The following is a 6,605-nucleotide window of genomic DNA, read 5'->3' on the forward strand; positions in this document are numbered from 1 at the left end:
CCGTCTGCCAATGCAGGAGACACGGGTTCGAGCCCTGGTCCGGGAAGATCCCACATGCCATGGAACAACTAAGCCCGTGTGCCACAACTACTGAGCCTGTGCTCTAGAGCCAGCGAGCCACAACTACTGAAGCCCGCGTGCCACAGCTACTGAAGCCTGCGCACCTAGAGCCCGTGCTCCACAACAAGAGAAGCCACGACAATGAGAAGCCTGCACACTACAACGAAGAGTAGCCCCTGCTCGTCACAACCAGAGAAAAGCCCGCGTGCAGCAACGAAGACCCAAAAGCAGCCAAAAATAAGTAAATAAATAAATTTTTTTAAAAAAAGAGGGCTTCCCTGGTGGCGCAGTGGTTGAGAGCCCGCCTGCCGATGCAGGTGACACAGGTTCCTGCCCCGGTCCGGGAAGATCCCACATGCCGCGGAGCGGCTGGGCCTGTGAGCCGTGGCCGCTGAGCCTGCGCGTCCGGAGCCTGTGCTCCGCAATGGGAGAGACCACAGCAGTGAGAGGCCCGCGTACCGCAAAAAAAAGAAGAAAGAAAAAAGCTCCCTCCCACCTGTGAAACCACCCATTAGTTCCTAGTAGGCTCAGTGCCTTTCGCACTGTGATCTAATTGGTTCTGCCTCTGGCTTCTTCCTCTTACCTTGCACCTGCAGCTAGGTTAAAGAGAGAACATCATCTCCGTGCTCTCTTCAGAAACCTCTACTGTTTCCCCACTGCTGACTGGGCTTAACTTGTACAATTCTGTCGTCTTTTCAGGATGGTTTGTTACTTTCCAGCAGAATACTCTTCCAGCTAAATTGGCCTAATCGCTTCCCTGAAGAGATCTTGCACCGCCCCACATCACCCCAATGTACTTTTGTCCATCCCATTTCCCCTGTCTCTACTTAAGTTTAACCTTTCAAGCATCAGGTCAAGGGTCAAGGTTGTGAGAACTTTCCAAACTGCACCTTCTCGTGGCACTTGCTATATTTTCTGCCCACTGGTCATTCATTGCTACTTTGACCTCTCCATTTACATCCTGACAGGGCAGGTATTGTTACACACCCCCTTTGTGTCCTCACAGTAAATACCCTTATGTACAGCAAAAAGTCAGTAATTGTTGATGGTGGTAATGATTCTTGACGACCAAGTTAATTTCTAACATTTAATTCCAAGTTAATCAGTGGGTACAGCCATTTTGAACTTGATATGTATTTCTCATAGGACCAATATCATAAGTGAGAGGTTCCCAGGCCAGATCGCTGATTAACTGGAATGCTTTGCATTTGAAATACTGAAATAAGGTGCAGTACTATTGGGGTAAGTAAAGTAACAACGAAATTAAGTGAAAATGTTTCAAATCTCTTATGTGCGTTTCTGGAAGAGGGTGGAGAATTAGAGACCTTTGTGGATATTCTGGGAAATTCAGAAATTTGGCATTTGAAATTGAGTCTCCTGATTCTGCTACATCTGATTTCACTTTAGAGCTTGAATTTTGCCTTTTTCTTCGATAAAGATGTTTGCGTGGCTTGTTCTTAAACATAAGAAGGATCAGTTTTTTAAAAATTCACAGTTGAAGCAGAGAAGGACATGAGAGAATATTTTTCCTGAGGAAACTGGTCTAGAGAAAAGAAAGAAGAAAGTGAAATGTGAAATAACTCCTCCCCTTTCCCAAGAAGCGGGTGGAAAGCCGGGCTTCCGACGTAAGGAACAATAGCAGAGAGAAGGGACTAGGTGTATATTTGTGACTCAGGCACGTATAACCAAGACACTGCCTGTGTGATGGGCACCATGAAACAAGGGAACATTTTATTACACGAATTGGCTTGAAGTCATAATGACTATCTTTTGGGGTTTTAATAAATTATTTCACAAACCCTTTCACTGAAGCGCCAGGTTCAGTATCCCAGAGCATAACTGCATTACTATTGAATGGTAAAAACATACAGCAAAGTTTTTTAAACTTGTCACTGTATTTCTTTATCAACCACAATTTTATTCTTTTCTACCATTCACAACCATTAACGTACCATAGTTAAAGGCACTGACTTCACATTACATGAAACAAATGGCCTCCACGTTCCAAGACAAATGAAGTAAAGAATAAGCAGGACTCGCTGAAAACCTTCAGCCAACTGGCATTTTTTTCCTCTGATCACATGTGCTCTGACATCTATGTTCGCTACGGTGCAGAAATCTTGAGACCTTGAGTTGTATGAAGCTTTCGTTTTTCATGGCATTTTTACATAGTCATGAGTCCACAAGTAAAAGGATTTTGTTACTAGATTGAGTCATTGGGTTCTATTTTCTCAGGTTTCTACAAGGATACAGAGGGAAAAAATGCCCTTCCGTTCTCAAAGAATACAATTCAGTAACCCTTCAGCTTTCTCCTCTAGACAGAATAACGACCTTCCGTCTTTCCTCATACACTCTGTTTTCCTTTCCTAAGGCCCCAGCTTCCTCTACCACGCTTTATGAATTATAATTGGACATAGAACCTTTGGCATCTTTATTCGTTCAGAAAATGGGCTTAGGGCTTCCCTGGTGGTGCAGTGGTTAAGAATCCGCCTGCCGATACAGGGGACACGGGTTCGAGTCTTGGTCCGGGAAGATCCCACGTGCCGCGGAGCAACTAAGCCTTGCACCACAACTACTAAGCCTGCGCCCTACAGCCCATGAGCCACAACTACTGAGCCCGTGTGGCACAACTACTGAAGCCCACGCTCCTAGAGCCTGTGCTCCGCGACAAGAGAAACCACTGCAATGAGAAGCCCGTGCACCACAACGAAGAGCAATCCCTGCTTGCCACAACTAGAGGAAGCCCGCCCACAGCAACGAAGACCCAACACAGCCAAAACTTAATTAATTAATTAATTAATTGACTAAAATAAGAAAGAAAATGGGCTTAATGCTTGTTTTCTGGCACTTGTATGTCCTGTGCTTTTGGCTACACATTTGGGGCATGTGGGAGGTTTCCTCCTGTGGCGTTTCTCACACAGCTCTCTGCCTATGCTCTTCAGGGTGATTTCATGGACTCAGTTGGCCTTAGAATTGTGCTACCCAGTTACTCACTCCGGTTTTTGCTTTTGTTACATTTTGTTTTCTTAATCCATCAGTGCTTTTACTTCATGGCTACTGACTTTATGCTGTTGCGGTTTTTTTGTTTGGTTTTTTGTTTTGATTTTTTGGCTGTGCCACGTGCCCCAACCAAGAATTGAACCCAGGCCACTGCAGTGAAAGCATGGAGTCCTAACCACTTGACTGCCAGGGAATTCCTTATGCTGTTTTTATAGAACCTTTTTTTTTCTAACGTTTTAGAGTATTTAAACTTTAATTTCTCTTTCAGTGTTAACCATCCATCCGAAGTTAATCCTTTTCTGCGTACTGAGCATTTTCTCAGTAGGTTTGTATGTGACTCACCAGGAGACGAGCAGAATGGGGTGGCGATTCTTAGCCTCAGGACCAGCCGTGACTCAGTCCTGATAACATCTTGGAACGTCTCTACTCTGCACGTCCTCAGACTACACAGTTCACCTGAGAGCCCAAGACCACCTTTCCCGGCTTGACAATGAGACGCCCAGGAGATTATCTACCTCATATTCCACTTCCCTGTTTCTCTTTAAAAGGTAATCACGTCGATCTGACAAGGTTTGCTTCTTCGGCAGATGAATTGGGCACTGTGTAATTTTCAAAATATGATTAACACCTGCCTTTTACTACGTGAGGCACTGTTCCAAATGCTTTACAAATATTAACTCATGCGATCCCCATAACAACCCAAAGAGGTAGAGGGTATGGTGTTCCCATTTACAAAAGAAGAAGTGAAGCAGAGAGGTTAAATAACTCTCCCAAGGTCACACAGCTAATAGGACCAAAATTAAAAACCGAGCAGTCTGACTCCAGTCATGCTTTTAACCACTACAGTGAGCTCCCTTCAGGCTCTCCTGAGGGGCTTGCAGATGGATTTTTATTGCTATTTATTCCAAGGTAGCTATAGTAAGTGATCAGCTCTCAGTCTCTGGAATCTTCTTTCCATCTGAGGAGAAATTTTACATTTCAAGTTTTGCTACTCCTTCTGCTAGGCTTCCTGTTCTTACTCCTGCGAGTGAGGACAGGGTCTCTTGTTCACCACTGTGTACCTGCTCCCCATGTGGGCCTGGCACATTGAGGTGCATAACAAATTTTAAGTTACCTGATAAATTTGGTGACCTAGTGTAACTTTATTTTTCTATCATTTTCCCCCAAATGCTTCTCAATATCACATTCCTCCCATAGGCCAAGCATTGTGTTAGATGACATGGCAGATACAGTCACTGCCCTAGAGCTTACAAAAGGGAGATCAGTACAGTCAATCCTCGTTATTCTTGGAATTCCATAAAATTTGTGAATTTGTCTACTCACTATAGTCATTCATGGACATGCACAGACCGATGAAAATTTTGAGTTTCCTGACACTCAGACTCAGGTCAGACAGACAAGGTGAGGACCCTGCCTTTTTGTTTCAGCTCTCCTACTATAAACACCTGTCCTTTTTTATGGTCTATTTAGTGCCATAGTTTTTGCATTTTTGTGCGTTTTATTGGTGATTTTGCTGTTTACGATGACCCCCAAGCATAGTGCTGAAGTGCTGTCTAGTGTTCCCGAGTTCAGGAAGCCCAGGATGTGCCTAAGCAGAAGAGACGGTGTGTCAGGTAAGCCTCGTTCAGGCATGAGTCATGGTGCTGCCAGGGAGGTCAGAGTCAATGAGTCAAGAGCACCTATGAAACACACATAGAAACAAGGTCATGTATTACTTGGTTGATGAAAACGTTGTGACCAGAGGCTCATGGGAACATAACCCTGTATTCCCCTGGGAGTAGGAGTTTAGTATTCACTAATACAGTGCTTGTGGAGACTTCGTAGAACACAACTACCATAAATAACAAGAATCGACTATAATTATAAGGCAAGTGCTGTACAGAGGGGTACAAAGTCCAGTGATGGGAGAGATGACTTCTAATGGTTGAGTCAGAGACAACTTATGAAAGGGAGGCATTTGAAATGGGACTCATGGTAGGCGGGAATCTGACAGAGGTGGGAAGACATTCCAGGTGCGGGAAACAGTGTGAGCCCCAGTGGAGTCTAGAAGCTACAGGGGCTGTGCAGAGATCTGCAGGGAACCTCGCTTGGCTGAAAGGTGAGTACAGGTTGGGAAGAAAAGACAGGAAAGGTAATTTGGACCATTCTGTGGAGGATGATTGAGAGTGTGCTTAATTTAATAGGCAATAATGAGCCATGGAAGGTTTTGGGGTAACTTGCCCAAGGAAATGAAAACAGAAGTCCACATAGCAAGTTTACTCATTATAGCCAAAAGCTGCAAACAACCCACATGCCCATCAATAGGTGAAGGGATAAACAGATGTGATCTATATATACGTTGGAGCACTACTCAGGATTAAAAAGGAACAAATACTGATACAACAACATAGACGAATCTCACATGCATTATGCTAAGTGAAAGAAGCCAGACAGGGGAGTACATTCTGTATGATTTCATTATTGTGAAATTACAGAAACAGCAAAGCTAATCTACAGTGACAGAAAACAGAGCAGTGGGATAGAATTCACTGAAAAGGGCACAAGGGAACCTTTGGGGTGATGGATGTGTTTACATCTTGATTGTGGCAAAGTTACATGGGTGTATCCATTTGTCAAAACTCATTTAAAAGTGGGGATTTTTGTATAAAAATTACACAATTTATGTGAGTGTACTTTATTGTATTAAAACAGTACATATTAAAATAAATTAATACATTTATCTTAAAAGAAACTTTAGGGGAGGAAACATCGGTTTTAATACCTTGGGGGGAAAGCTGATGAACAAACACCCATGAGAAAGACAAATAAGGGGAAAAGCAGAAACACAAAACAAGTTGCCAGCTAGGTGCCCTCTTAGTAATTATCAGCTATAAGGTGGAACCTTGTCACATCTGAAGTTAAAGACTCACAGACGTCACCCTATGTGAGAATTTCAATTATCTATACTGTCACTAACTTGTATCTTACTTACAGGTACATAGTAGTAGGGTATATATGAATTCCTCTGAAAGCTATCACCACTGTCTATCAGATAATCAGTATACCTGGTCAGTTTTGTTCTCAAACCATTGCCTGAATTAATGCTAAGCAAGATGAGGTCAACCTGTGCTGAGAAGCTTCGTGTTGTCATCTGTTCTGGGAGCTCAGCATGAGGTCAGTGACCGTGAGGACGCTGTGAAAGCGGCCGGGTGAACTCTGCCACATGTGCACCAAGATCAGTGCCGTCCTAGGACTTTGAGTCCTCAGGTCCTTCCAAAAGATCATTCTTTGTGAGGGAGGGAAGAGCTGCCTTGTCCTGGCGGTCCTCACTCCCATGCAGCCACCACTGGATGTTCCATAAAGGAACACAGCCTCAGCATCCCAAGGACACAGCCTCTGGCCTTCTGGCAGCTTGAATTCTGCAGTACAAACAGATGTTCTTCAGGGAGCGACCCATGTTTAACTTTCCCAGTTCTGACTGCCTTTTTCTTGAACTATTTGTTTAATTCTAGTAATTCTCTTGTATATAAAATTAACATCTCTGGTTACACTCACCATGTAACATT

Source organism: Mesoplodon bidens (assembly GCF_964165515.1).
Source record: "Mesoplodon bidens genome assembly, chromosome: 12".
Classification (NCBI taxonomy): domain Eukaryota; kingdom Metazoa; phylum Chordata; class Mammalia; order Artiodactyla; family Ziphiidae; genus Mesoplodon; species Mesoplodon bidens.